At 52.2% G+C, this 14,668-nt stretch overlaps 1 protein-coding gene across 4 annotated transcripts in view; it reads right to left on the bottom strand.

Moving 5' to 3' along the window:
• The window catches only part of DLGAP4 (DLG associated protein 4), a 149,177-nt gene extending 137,625 nt beyond the window's left edge, over window positions 1–11,552 (bottom strand). For 3 of the 4 annotated variants that reach the window (XM_021077874.1, XM_021077873.1, XM_021077875.1), the window contains exon 1: window positions 11,338–11,552. The gene's annotated coding sequence lies outside the window, so the exon portion shown is untranslated. The remainder of the gene's footprint in view (window positions 1–11,337) is intronic. The other variant, XM_021077876.1, reaches the window with a different exon arrangement.

Below are 14,668 nucleotides of genomic sequence, written 5' to 3'. Positions count from 1 at the left end.
TGTAGCCAAATTCAATTCCAGTTGATTCGGTATTATAACAAGTGAGGGTCAGAGGAGTCAAGTGATTTTCCTAAAGTCACACAGCAGGTAAAGAGATCTGGAATTGAGCTCTAGGTCTAGTGCAGGTAAGTGCATCAGCCTGTGCACTCCCTTACCTGTGTGCTGTCAGTTTCAGGCCTGATAACCCACACTCAGCACTTGGCACTCCTCTAAGACACCTCCTGACCACTCTGGTGTCTGGCTTGAAGTTCCCTGATGTCTCCTCTCCTACCTGACTTCACCTCAGCTAAACACAGGTCCAGATCCTCCTTTCAAAACTTACCTGTCTGCTCAGCTCCCGACCCCAGGGAAGTGCTCTCTCCCTCCTTTCTGCTCACCCACCGGTAGCTGGTCCAGGATCACCCCGCTGACTGTCTCCAACACTGTGCAGAGCAGGCTGTCAATCAATCTTTTGCAGATGGGTTTCCTGGTTCCCATCTCTTCCCCACCCGAGTCCTGCACCCACCACCAGAATGACCTTCCTCAGAGCAGCTGCAGATGGACTTGGCATTCAAGGCCTCCAGGATCTGGCTCCTGCTTCCTTCCCAACATTTGCTCTGGCTACTCCCTCCGCCCCCTGTCCTTTTACCTTGATCAGCATTTGCAGGGTCAGCTCCAACCTCAGGTCAGAGAGACTCCCTCTGCCCACCCTGCCTCAAGTAGGCAACCCAACCCTCACCAGCCCATGCCACCTCCTCTCTCAGCCCCTCGGTCGATTTGAGCACAACTTAGGATCTTGCTAATTCACTTGCCATCTACACCCTTCCCCCCTCCATCAGAACCAAAGCTTCTTGAGGGCAGGAAGCAGGCCCATCTTTTTCACCAGCTTCCCAGTGCCTGGCATGAGGCCTGGTACTCGGGCTCAACCAGGAGGTGCTGAATGAAGCTCAGACTTGTTTCTGACGCCTTCCTGCCGCCCACTTCCTACTCCAGCCGAAGAGCACTACTCAGGCTTCCTGAGACCTCCTATTGCCGTTGCTGCCTAGAGCCTCCCCCCAGTTCACCTCCAGCCAGACCTTCCTCTCCCTTCTGTCCATCAGAACCAAGCTGTTCTGTACCTCATGCCCTCTGGATGTTACTTATATCTCAGCACCAACAGGATTCAAGCAGATGGGCATCCCAGACTCTGGCGGGGGTGAATGAAGCTTTGGGACAGAGCGCGTGTGTGCGTGTGTACACGCATGCGTGCTGGAGTGTCTGGCCACCTACACTCTACCCTGGATGTGGCAGCCTCTGTATGTCCCTATTCTTGCATTTCTGCCTCCCTCTTTGAGCTTATTCTGAAATGTTCCAGCATTCCCTAGGTAGCTGCAGCTACAAGAAAGAAGAGGGAAACCCTGATATTTATAAGCCCCTACTATGTGCCAGGCATTGTTCGAGGTCAAATAACAATGAAAACAATGATGGTGATGATGATAGCAGTTAGTATTTGTTGAGCACTTAGAATGAGCCTCACGCCATCCTAAGGGCATTTACTTGGACAGATCCTATCATTATCCCCATTTTATGGATCAAGAGAAAGAGGTTCAGAGAGGTGGAGCCACCTGCCCAAGGTCACAGACACATAAGCAGTCTGGAGTGAGGTCGCTAATCTAAACCTCCTCTGCAAGGATGAGCTGGGTGACACCCAGGGGTCTTGGTTGGGAGGAGGGGACTGCTTCCTCTTGCAAACTCTTGCTGCCTCTGAATGCAAAGCTGGAAGGCCCGCTTCCTGACTAGGGGCTCTCCTGGGGGAAGGTTGCGCAGGTAAGACTCACCGGGGTCGTCCAGGCTGCAGGACAGTGCTCCAGCCCCTCGGAGGACTGGGCCTGCGGAGTCCGTGGGGTGGACGGAAGTCGATGAGCCTGGGCTCCGCTTCCCTGGTGAGGCTGAAGATTTTCCCAAGAGCCAGGGCCAAATTTATCTGCCAATCCCCCGAAGAGCTGATTCCAGCGTCTGTCTGGAAATGTCAGCCCGTGTGGTTGGAGGAACGCGGGAGAGTTTTCCTCTAAATAGCAGGAAGCATATGGGAGGCGGATGGCGCCCGCCGCCCCAACCTGCCAACTCTCGCTCAAGCAGGAGCTAAAAGGGGCCCAGAAGGGTCTGGAATTCCTACCACCTCCAGGGGGCTGGGGGGCGGGGAGGAGCTGGAGACTGAGACCATGGCATTGAGGAAGCCAGAGAGTGGGTTCAGAAGGGTGGGCAGGCAGGAGCCCCTGACCGACAAACAGCAAGTTGAAGCCCTCAGCTGGAAGTGACACACCCAGGAATTTAGCATAACATCAACAACGCTGAAAACCACTCACGAGCACTTGCTATATGCCAAATCTGGGTTAAGTACTTTATCTAGATGATTTCACTTAAACTTTGCAATCAACTCTTAAGATAGGGGCTGCTGTTTTTCCTATAGTACAGACAAGGAAAGTGAGGCTCAGAGAAGGGAAAAAAAAAACCCATGAAATCAAAGACTCACTGGGCTGGAGTTCCCACCATGGTGCAGTGGGTTAGGAATCTGACTGCAGGGGCTGGGGTCACTGCGGAAGTGCAGGTTCAATTCCCAGACCGGTGCAGTGGGTTAAAGGATCACACACTGCCACAGCTGCAATGTAGATCACAGCTGTGGCTCGAATTCAGTCCCTGGCCTAGGAACTTGCATATGCCACAGGTGCAGCCATAAGATTAAAAAAAAAAAAAAAAAAAAAAGACTCCCTGGGCTAGAAAGGCCTTTCCAGATCCTCAGCAGAATTACAAATACTCTACAGACTTTTCAGTCAAGTTGTGACACAGCTTATGCTTAAATGCTCCCAGTGATGGGGAGCTCATTATCATCCAAGTTAGCCCATCTGCATGGAGCTCTTTGTACCCAAATGGTTTTCCTAGCCTAAGCTGGAATCTCCTTCCCCAGGGCTTTTCCCCTGGGTCTGAGTGCCAGGCCCCCGGCCCTGCCTTCCTCCAAAGAGACAGAAAGGCAGGGAGAAGGCCCCCTCAGGGTCTCTGGTTTCCCCTCTGCGGGTGATACACCCCAGGTCCCTTGCCCACCTGCGCACCCCTGATCATGATAATCGGAGTAGTCCCTAGTCACCAGCACATGCTGTGTGCCAGGTACTGTGCAAAGAAAGCCTACCCCTGACACATCCTCCTCGGACCCTCCCCACAGTTCCTGGGGAGGTACCATCATCACCCCCACTTTATAGAGGAGTAAGCTGAGGCTCCATGGGGGTGGGGGAAGGACTTGCCTCAGTCATTCAGTGAGAACACGGAGACCCTGGCGGCCTTCACTGAGCTGCTGCTCTAAGTCTCGTGAAAGCTGAAGAGGGCCCTGCTGGCCGCCCCCTCTGGGAACCTCTCACTGACACTGACAAGCCTTTGTTAAGATTTCTCTTGACATCTGTCCACAGGGCCCTCAGGCCCAACGCTCCCACCCCTGTCACAGAATTGAACTCAACCCTCCCTCTCTCCTTTTGCAGCGCTAAGTCCGCAAGTGCTGTTTTTTTGTTTTTGTTTTCTATTTAGGGCCTCACTCACAGCATATGGAAGTTCCCAGGCTAGGGGTCATATCAGAGCTGTAGTTGCCAGCCTATGCCAGATCTGAGCTGCATCTGTGACCTATGCCAGAGCTCATGGCAATACCGGATCCTTAACCCACTGAGCAAGGCCAGGAATCGAACCTGCATTCTCATGGATATGAGTCAGGTTCTTAACCTGCTGAGCCACAACGGGAACTCCCACTGCTGTTAAATCTCCCTGCCAAATGCCCCTCTCAGTCATTCCTATGGTCCTGCCCTACTCACTGTCACTCCCAACTGTCACTAGCCCAATGCACTGGTCTTTCTAACACCCAAACCTGCTCTGCCCTTGGCTTCTCCTCCAAGGATCACATGTAAACTCCCCAGCCCAATAGTTGAGACCTTCCAAACCTGGGCTGGGCCAATATCTCCAGCCCTCTCTCCCCCATCACTCCTCACCCCGGGGGCCTAAGAGCTTAGCAGGAAGCAGGCGAGACCTCTGCATAGCCCAGTTCCTCTACCTGGTTCACCCTTCACAGTTGTTTCTCCCGAAGAACCCTCTTCATCCATCCTTCAAGACTCTGCTCAGAGGGACAGAATCAACTGCTCTGGCCCCAGAGATCCCCGGGTGATTGGCACCTCTTTCCTATCTGCCATGTGTCACGTGCCGCCGCTGAGGGAGGCACCTTTCCCTCTGGGCAGGGGCTGGCTGCTCTAATGCATCTTTGTAGCCCGGTATCTAATACAGCGCCTGGCACAGGACAGGCACTAATAAATGTTTGTGGAGTGTGAGAAAGAGGATTAAATGGGGACCGGGGGACAAGGTGACGTATTAGGGACGACCCATAAAACATGGCTCGTGTGTGTCACAGCTCTAATGGATCAGAAACAAAAAATGCTGCTGTCAAAATAAATAGACACAAAAGATGTTGCTGGCTACCTCTGAGTTTAGAAGGGTATCAGGGCACAATGTAAGATGACTGGAGTTTCAAAAAAAGAGCTGTTCATGCCTGAGAAGGATGGGAAGAGGGCCACGGAGGGGCAAGGGTGCAAGACATTCGTCCCAGACCTGCCTCTAACTTTCTCTATGTTGCTGTATGGGTGGCTTGGCCTCTCTGAGCCTCAGTTTCTTGTTTGTAAGATGCAAAGGGCATTTGGAGAACTTCTGAGGCAGATGTGTGGCTGAAGGCCTAATCATTCCTCTGCTCTCTGCCTGCCCCTCTCCATTCAAGCTTCAAGCAAACCCTCTGGCCTGGAAATGCAGGCCTCTTCCAGCCCTCCCAGTGGGTCATTTGGGAGAAAGATCTCAGTGGAAGGTGGGTGGGCAGTGTTCCGTGTGTGCCCCAGGCGATGGCAGGATTGTGGACTTGATCCCATGCTGGAGCTTTTTAACTAGAGGTAGGGGGAAGAGAGAGTGAGCTCCCCATCTCTGGGGGTATGCAAGCAATGGCTAGATACCTCAGGACAGGAATTCTGACCCACGCTGGGGGGGAATTTAGGTCAGTAGGTAGCTAAGGCCTGCTGGAGGGGCCAATGGATTTGTTCTCTCCTTCCCCACACGGCATCTCAACTTGACCCCTCAAAGATTGTGCTCTCCGCACCAGCCAGAATGAACTTGCTGACACTTTCCTCCTCCCACGACATCCCTCAAAGGCTCCCCACTGCCTTCAGGATCAAGTTCAAGCCCTTATCCTTGCATTCAAGGCTCCTGTGATCCAGGCCTGTCACTGCTCATCTGCTGGTTGTTCTCCCACCACACGCCTCCACGCACCTCTGCCTCACATCTCGGGGTCTTGGACACCCTGTTTCCTCTGCCTACAAGGTTCTTAAACTCTTGGCTACTCAGCTGACATGTCACCTCCTCCTGGAAGCCTTCCTGGTTCCCAAGCTGCCCCTTGTGTTCCCTCAGCCCCTGTATGCACACCTACATTCCAGAGGAATCATCTGTGGGCTCCTCTCACTCCTCCAAAGGCTGCAAGACCCCCAGAGGCCAGGATGGAGTCCCCTGGGCCCGGTGTGGACTCTGACATGGAGGGAGTCAATGTCCCCTGAGCTAAACTGGCACTTCAGCGATTCTGACATTCTGATTCAGGAGAGTCGAAAACTCCCTAAGGGAGCATCTGACTGTAAGGTCCGGGATCAGAACTCCTTTCAATAGTTGTATGGTCTGTGAAAATCACACATGATGGGAAATTCAGATAAGTACAGGAGAAGGCACTGCTGTATTTGGCTACTACTACTTTAGGCCATAGGCCTCTATTCTCTCTGGGGAAGCCACCCTTCCCCACCCTCCACTGTTAAAGTTCTGGGTGTCAACCCCACCTCCAGCTGGGGGGTGGTATGTAGGCCCAGGCTGCTAATCACGCCTTGTGGGCGTGTCCACAAATTTGACTAATCAACACCAAGACTCTTCTGGGACTTGTGTCTGAACTGAGAAGTCTTGCATATTCCTCTGGACAGGCATCTTACCACCAGTACAGGAAAGCCCCATTAGAACACGGGAACAATTCAGAGGAAGCAGAGTGGAGAAATGGTCACTAAAAATCAGGTCCTGGTGATAAGATCTGAGCCCCTGGATCCAGCTGAGCCTGAAGCTGGACTTACCTCCAGGCTTTACACTCACAAGCCAATAAATTCCATGTCTGTTTAAACCAGTTTGGGCTGGGCTTTCTGTAAATTGTACCTGAAACATACCTGAATGAAACAAGCAAAAAATAAAAAATAGTCCTTGTCCATGTTTCACCATTGAGAGGAAATTGCTATAAACAGTGTAATGGCTATCACTCTGGGAGTATTTCTGGGCAGGAGCATGCATATATTTATATATGTATTTCCTAACAAAAATGAGATCATACAACACACACCATTTTATAACCTCCTATTTTTCCCTCAATGCACCATGGACGTGTTTCCATGTCAACAAGTATGGATCTACTGAACTGTCTCTACTGCTGCTGAGAATGCCATTGTCTGGCTGGACTGTAATTTATTTAACCATCTCTTGCTGATACATAATTGGGTAGTTTCTAATTTATCACTGTCTTCAGGAAAGGTGCAGTGAACTTGTAGAATGCATATGCTTGTTCTTGCTGGATTATTTATGACTAAGATTCCATGATTCCAAGAGTTTGACTTCACCAGTATAAGTTTCCCTGCCTGAGATTTAAGATTCTAGTGTCTGTAAGGTAGCATCTGTCTTCCCAGGCAGGGTTAGTGGTTATCAAAAAAAGCAAATCCAGGGTGTCTCCATAACAGTGTCTCTGGTGACAGTGCTTATCAGCAATGCAAACGACTTGGTGGGCCTGCAGCCAGGGCTAGGGGATAAGGGGGGGGGATGCTGGCTTGGAGTCCAGCCGGCCACGTGCACCCAGTTAAGCAGCCCACCTTCCTGGGCTTCATCCCCCAACTGGGTCTGACTCTTAGTTACTGAGAGGAGAGGTGAGCCTGGGGGACCAGTCTGCACTGAGGGTCCTGGAAGGATGTGACAAGCACACAGTAGGCAAGTGTCACCTCTGATGGTCACAGTGGTAGAAGCAGCAGCCACCAGTGACCCACCAATGGGATTGTTCTAGCCCTCTACAGGTTTTCACTCACTAAAGCCCCACAACCAGCCTCTGATGCTGTTCTGTCACTCAGGCCCCCTGCCCCATTCATCTTCATAACATCACCATTAATTTCCTTCACTGCACTGATGGAATCACTGCTTCCTTGGTTTATTTGTTTGGGTGTTTGTGTAGCTGTCTCACCCTAAGGCTGTATGCTCTGCAAGGGGCACAGACTACAGGGACTAGCACTCAATAAAAGTCCAGGGAGGAATTCCCTAATATCCGTGAGGATGTGGGTTCGATCCCTGGCCTCGCTCAGTGGGTTAAGGATCTGGCGTTAGCTGTGAGCTGTGGTGTAGATCTTGCATGTGTCTCAGATCTGGCATTGCTGTGGCTATGGCTGTGGACAGCAGCTGCAGCTCCGATTTGACCTCTAGCCCAGGAACTTCCATATGCTGCAGGTGTGGCCCTAAAAAAAAAACAACAACAAAAACAAAGAAAAATGTCCTGGGAATGTGGCCTCTGGGGCTAGTGCCCTGTCTGCAGAGCAGGGGCCCCTGCTTCAGGGCTTGGAGACACCCTTGGCCATGTCACACTCCAGGCCACTTCCCCAGTGCCCGCTTGGGGACCCCAGATTTGCCTTAAAACTCAATTCCAGTCATGGGCTGCTTGGAGCAGGTGCCCAGAGCAGTGCTTGCTGTACACGCAGGCACAGGGTCCTGAAGACTACAGAGCTGGTGGGGTGGCTCCACCCCTCACTGGCTGTGTGGACGGGGGTTGGTCATCTCCTCTCTGGAGCCCTTAGTCCCCTCATCTGGGAAGTGAGGCCAGTGCCACTGATCTCTCAGGGTTGTTCTAAAGATGAAGGAAGATTGGAGTTCCCATCGTGGCGCAGTGGTTAACGAATCCGACTAGAAACCACGAGGTTGCAGGTTCGGTCCCTGCCTTTGCTCAGTGGGTTAATGATCCGGCGTTGCTGTGAGCTGTGGTGTAGGTTGCAGATGCGGCTTGGATCCTGCATTGCTGTGGCTCTGGCGTAGGCTGTGGCTACAGCTCCAATTCAACCCCTAGCCTGGGAACCTCCATATGCCGCAGGAGCGGCCCAAGAAATAGCAAAAAGCCAAATAATAATAATAATAATAATAATAATAATAGTAATAATAAATAAAGATTAAGGAAGATGATGGATGGGCTTAAAACACCGTGGATGCTCAGGAAATGGTGGTTCAGCCTCACATGCAGTTAGTTCAGAGGTTGGGTCTGACCCTGTCTCACGTGGATGACCTCTTGAATGATGCCTGGGTAAGCCCTGGCCTCCGCCGCTGGCCTGTTCCTGAGGAAGTCCCATTCCTATCTGTCAACACTTATTAAATAGCTAACTGCTCTGCTCTGACTTCTCGTCAGAGGATGCCACATGTGTTACCTTTGGCCACAGGCAGCTTTTTGGTCTCCCAAGCATTAAGAATACAATGGTGGTGCTGCTCTTGTGGCTCAGCAGGTTAAGAACCCGATATGGTGTTTGTGAGGATGTGGGTTCGATCCCTGGCCTTGCTGGTTTAAGCACTGGTTTAAGGATTTGGCATTGCTGCAAGCTGAGGCATACGTTGCAGATGCAGCTCGGATCTGGTATGGCTGTGGCTGTGGTGTAGGCTGGCAGCTGCAGCTCTGACCCTTAGCCAGGGAACTTCCTTATGCTGCTGGTGCAGCCATAAAAAGAAAAAAAAAGAAAAAGAATGCAATGGCAGTGACATGTCTGAGGGACAAGGGGAGGAATCCCTGCCTTTTGGGGGGAATTTCCTGGCCCCGATCTCAAACATGGGACAGTGATGGCAGCCAGAGTCAGTCTGTCCTGGTTCTCATCCCACTTGAGTGCTCTTTGACCCCACAACAAATAACTCTACCTCTCTAAGCCTCGCTTTCCTCCTCTATAAAATGGGTAGAATCATAGAACCTGTGAGAACTCAATGACACAAGGTAAAATGCTTTGCAAAGAGCCTAGCAGTAAGTGCTCAACATATATGAACTATTATTGTTATAACTGCTTGTTAGCCTTTATACTGTGAAATCTAATTCACAGAGAAAAGAACACAGTACAAAATGTTTACTGCAATAAAGAATCACAAAACCATCTGGGTCAATGACTAGAATACTGCTTTGTCCCTCAGAAACTCCCCTGCCCCACTCTCAATCCTTATGTCTTCTTTTCTTCACAAAGGCAATCCTTTCCCAGACTTTTATGCTGCTGTTATCATTATTAATAATAATAAACACGTTTTTTTTTTGTTCTTTTCTTTTTTAAAAAAAGAATGTGTGGCTACTCTGTCCCTCCCCAGCTAGGCTCACAGACCCCTGGCTGCCTCTGCCCTGGGCATGGAGACTCCCCAGCCGATTTCCCAGCTTCAGCTTTGGCTGTTCTTTAAATAACCAGCTTGTTAGCAAAATAGCAGCAGTAACACCTCCCTCGCTGCCGCCCGGGCCTCCATCTTTGGGCGCAGTGCTGACGGCTGCGCTCTCCCAGCTCGTGCCAAGGAATCCCGTTCTCCGTCACTGGGCCACACATGCCCGGCGCTGCCAGCTACGCTGTGTTCTCAGCGGCCTCGATCCCGTCCCCCTGGCCAGGCCTGGCCTGGGGGGCGCAGGTAGGCACAGGGTGGCAGAAATTTTCGGGAAGGTTGTCTCCCCCAGGTCCCTGCCTCAGTCTCCCCATCGACCCCCCACTCGCCAGGAACTTAACTGAGATGATGAAGAAAAGGCCGCACTTAGCACAATGCCAGGCACATAGTAATTGCTCACGACATGCCTGCTGTCGTTCAGGTTGCTCCTGTTACATACTAAGTCCCTGGGGAGGGCATGCAGGGCCTAGGACACCACCGGGTGTGACTGCAAATGACTAAATCCCACAGACACTGCTCTCAGACCAGGCGGCCTTATCACTTCTTTTCCTGCGACAGCTTCTCAGCCAAATGCAGCAGCTGTCTGTGGCCACTACAATGGCCTGGGTCAGACGGGAGCACTGGGCTGGGGGGTAGCTGATCAACAGGCTTGTTTCACAGTTATTAATACTAAGGGGGGCACTGCATGAGGGTGCAACTCTTGCTCCCAAAGAAGGACTTCTACATACATTATCTACAGCAAACTTCACATTAAAAAAAAAATTATCCTATGACATTTGCATGTTATCCATATTTATGAGTCTTTTCCCTTCTCCTCGCCATCCTGTTAGGGAGGCTGGTCAGCTGTTGGCAGGTGAGAGAATGGAGACCCGAGGGGCTGGCCACCGTGCTGGAGGCCTGAGCTGACCACAGGCTCTCTGGGGTCAGCAGGGACCAGTGGCCCAAAGGCCAGTGGGCTCCTGGATGCTGCTGGTGTTAGGGTGAGGGCGTCTTCCCTCCTCTCCTTCTCTCCTTCCTTCCGCAATTATTTACTTGCACCCACTCCATCTGGGCACTGTGCCAGCTAGCTGCTGGCTGCCCACTGGGGAATGAAGCAATTGTTCCTGACCCTTGGGTGGCTGAGGCCAGAGGAGGAGATAGCTCATAAACCAACAGCCTTGTGTAATGCTGAGGGGTGGCTGCGTGGCCCTGGGTGAGCCCCTTGAGCTCCTGTGAGCCTCCGTTTCCTCATCTGTGAACTAGACCAGTCACTCCTGCACAACTTGGGGAGGTGGCAGGAGAATGAGATGCAGGAGAATGGTACCATGTGCTGGGGCTGGCACCAGGTTGGGGCAGGCTGTTGGGATGGCTGTTGTGGGAAGGATGATGGGACCAGGCGTGGGTGGGTAGCAGCGTCCTCAGAGGGATGGTCAGAGATGCTGCAGGGCTGGGCCCCTCATCCTGTGATGAGGCTGGCATGGCAGGGACTGGAGGAGCGCTGGTGGAACAGGCTGGAAGGGCAGGAATGACAGGGCTCCCCGATTCAGGAGCTCTGATGGCCTCACCTCAGCCCCTGACCCTGGGGGCCCCAGAGGGTCCATGGCTTCCAGCATGACTTGCTGTTCCCCTTCCCTTCCTGAGCCTGTGTCAATCCCCCCATCCCCAGTCCCTTGGGTGCAAAGGCCTTTGAGGTGGACAGAGTTGGGCTCACTTGTATGAGACAAGCAATTAAACTATAAATTGAGCCCAGGCATAAAAAAGCTCTCAAGGAATCCCTTCACCAGCACATGGGTGCCTCAGGGTGGAAAGGCTAGGCCTTTCCCAACTGTACCAAGCATGGGTGGGCAGGTTAGCAGCTTGATTTCATGTGCCCAGGCTGCAGGCACAGGTACTCACCAGCCGGGGGGCTACGTGCAGAGGGAAAATGGGGATGGGTCTGAAATCAGCAGGCGTCACCTCGGGAGCAGGCGCTGGACCGAAGGCAGGCACACACATCCCTCCGGGCACTCGATCAGAGGTGCTGGCAGGAAGCAGAGTGGGTCGGGACCCTCCAGTGTCTGGGGTGACCGGGTTTTGGCTACCAGGCACCTGGCACAGGGGGAGGCACGGGTGCCTGCAGGAATGAGGGAGAACATCAATTAGGAGGCGGCTGAGGATAATCCCTCCACCCTGAGACCCCTGGACTGGCCCTGGGAAAGGGGAGAGCGTGGAGCAATCGTCATAGAGCCCAAGTGTTTGTACAACATTACATTTTCCAAAGCGCTCTGGCATCGCAGCTCACGTGGGCCCCCACATTGTTTTTTGGAGGCATATTTGCATGTCATGCATATTTACGATGCTTTCCCCACCACCCACAGAATCCCCACAGCAGCTGGGGAGCTGGGGTTCCAAAGGCACCCATCCTCCCTGTCCTGCTTCTCCCTCTTTTTCCCTGGGTGGGGGCAGTGAGGAAAGGGGCCAGAGTCACAGAGTCCTGAGTTTGAATCCCAGCTGAGCCCTCGCTTGCCGGGCAATACTGGGCAGACAGCTACCCCCTTTTCTGAGCCTTAGTTGCCCTGCCTGTCAAATGGAGGTAAGAGTGCCTCCTCGGAGAGCTTCTGTGACGATTAAGACGAGACCACAGGTAGAATACCTGGCACAGGGTATGTACCAGGTAAAGACCCTCCAGGAGTTCCCTGGTGGCTCAGTGGGTTAAGGATCCAGCATTGTCCCTGCTGTGGCTCGGGTCGCCTCTGAGGTGTGGGTTCGATCCCTGGCCTGGGAACTTCCACATGCTGTGGGCACAGCCAAAAACAAAACAAAACAAAACAAAAACGCTTCAAAGGGCTCTGTCCCTGTCCTCTGCACTCAGAGCGGGAGGCGCCCCATCATCTCCCACATCACGCGTCTCGTGAGAGACGCACAGGGAAGCCAGGTGTCCCTCTCCACCCACCTCTACTGAACAGGTGCCACTGCTCCTGCCTGGATCTTTAAATCAGAAGGAACCAGGCCCTCCTGGGAGAAGGAAAAGGCCTCTCCATCCCACACCCCCTCTCCCAGGAGCCTCTTGGTTGCTCTGGAGGATGAATTCCTAACCAAGTTGTCACTTTTAGCCAAAACCAGTCAGAGCCCAAAGCAGAAGGAAAAGAGGTAAAGACAGAGGGAGGTGTTCTATGTAGGGCAGTGGGGAGAGGGTCCCGAGAGGCGCCTTGGAGTCACCCCCCCACACAACTTCCTTGCTGAGAGACCAGAGCAAGGCTCCTTCTGACTCTCCATTTTGCACAGGTGGGAGATGCACACAAGGCAGTTTCTTCCCTTAGGTTCTTGCTGGCTCTGATGCTAATTAAGATTCTGGGACTTCCAACAGAGATGAACCTCGAGAACATGTTAAGTGAAAGAAGTCAGTCACGAAGGACCCCGTAGTGTGTGAAATGTCCAGAACAGGCAACAGTGTGGGGACGGAAAACAGATCAGTGGTTGCCGCTGGGGAGATTGGGAGGGGGGGACAGCTAGGGGGTTTGTGGTTTCTTTGGGGGATAATGAAAATGTTCTACAAGGAATTGTGGGGACAGGTGCACAGCTTGTGAATATACTAAAAGCCACTGAATTATATACTTTAAACAGGTAAATTGTACTGTATGTGAATTCTATCTCAGTAAAGCTGTTACAACAATCCAACATGGAAAGATTCTGCAACTTCCCAATGGACAGCTGTCCTCTGGGAACCTGTGGGTCCCTTGGAGTTCTTCCTCTGTGGCCCGGGAAACAAGGGAGTATTTCCCAAGAATTCCCCAATGCCCTCACAGACTCTCTATCCCAAAGGGCTTTGTATTTGACCTTCACCTCCTCCAGGAAGCCCTCCCTGAACTCCCAGCCAGGCTAGGTCCCCAGTTATTGGCTCCTAGGGCTCCCTCAGTTTTTCCTTCTTGCCGCTTATCACATTGACATGAGAAAGTCATTTCCATGATCACTGGTTGATGCTGCCTCCTCTATCAGACCAGGAGCTCCATGTGGGCAGGGCTACCATCATTGGTCATTGTCCTCAATGCTTAGTGCAGGGCCTGGCACAAAGCAGGTGCTCCAGAAATGCTTGCTGATCAAATGAATGGACCAAAATTCCTATCCCTATAATGCACACCTGGCTTCTGGTCCTAGCTTCATCTCATTCTGGCTGAGTGATCCTGAGCAAATCGCATAAACTCCACATTTCAACATTTACTGCAAAGAGTAGCCAAGGACATTAAAAGGGATCACAGACATGGAAAGCACCTTATGAGCCACTCCCCTCAGCAGCCCCCACCCCTTCTAGTACTCAGGCTCAAGTCCTGGAGTCCTCCTTCCCCCACCCTCCACACCCAAGGCAGCAGCAATCCCTACTGACTCCACCTTCACCAGGCTCAAGAAACCGATGTACCACCTGCACTGTGACAACTGCTGTGGACTGAGCCCTCGGCACCTCTTACCTGGATCACTCAGGTCCCCTCTTGTCTCCTGCTTCTGCCCTTGCTTCCGACACAGAAGCCAGAGGAATCAGGCTGGACCACAAGTCAGATTCTGTCCCTCTGCTCTAAACTCTCCGTGACCTCACTTCAACTCAAGTGAAAGCTGACAGTCCTACAGATGCCACAGTGGCCCCTCCACTACGTCTGATTCTCCCCTTTACTCTCAGCTCACTCCTTTTGCCCCTGCTGCCCAGGCCTCTGTGCTGTTCCCCAAATATACCAGGCATGCTGCTGCCTCAGGGCCTTTGCATTTGCTCCCCTCTGCCTGGAATATCGGTTGCCCAGAAGTCCATGAGCCTTACCCCCTCATTTCTTTCAGATCTTGGCCGAGACTTGACCTTGTCAAAGAGAGGCAGTTCTGCATAAGAGTTAACATGCTCTTAACTGAAGAGCACAGGCTTGAGGCAAAAACCCAGACTCTGCCAGTTATGTAGCTGAGTGACTGTGGGCAAGTTTCCTAACATCTCTGTGACCCAGTCGCTCATTTCTAAAATGGGAATAATTGCAGCATCTTCCTCCTCAAGTTGTGAGGCTTAAAGGAATTCAGTGGGCACAAGCTGGTATCATTACTGCCCAGCCACTCCATCCAGCACTCCCAGTGCCCGTCCTCTCCTGCCTTATTGTTCTCCTGGGCATGTATCACCATATAACAGGATATGCAAAGAAGTAATTTATCCTAATTACACCCCGCCCCTCCCACTAAAATGTCAGCCCCACGAGGCTGAGCGTTGTCTCCTCAGTTTATT

Source organism: Sus scrofa, chromosome 17 (genome assembly GCF_000003025.6).
Source record: "Sus scrofa isolate TJ Tabasco breed Duroc chromosome 17, Sscrofa11.1, whole genome shotgun sequence".
Lineage (NCBI taxonomy): Eukaryota > Metazoa > Chordata > Mammalia > Artiodactyla > Suidae > Sus > Sus scrofa.
This window is presented reverse-complemented; position numbering and strand designations above follow the sequence as displayed.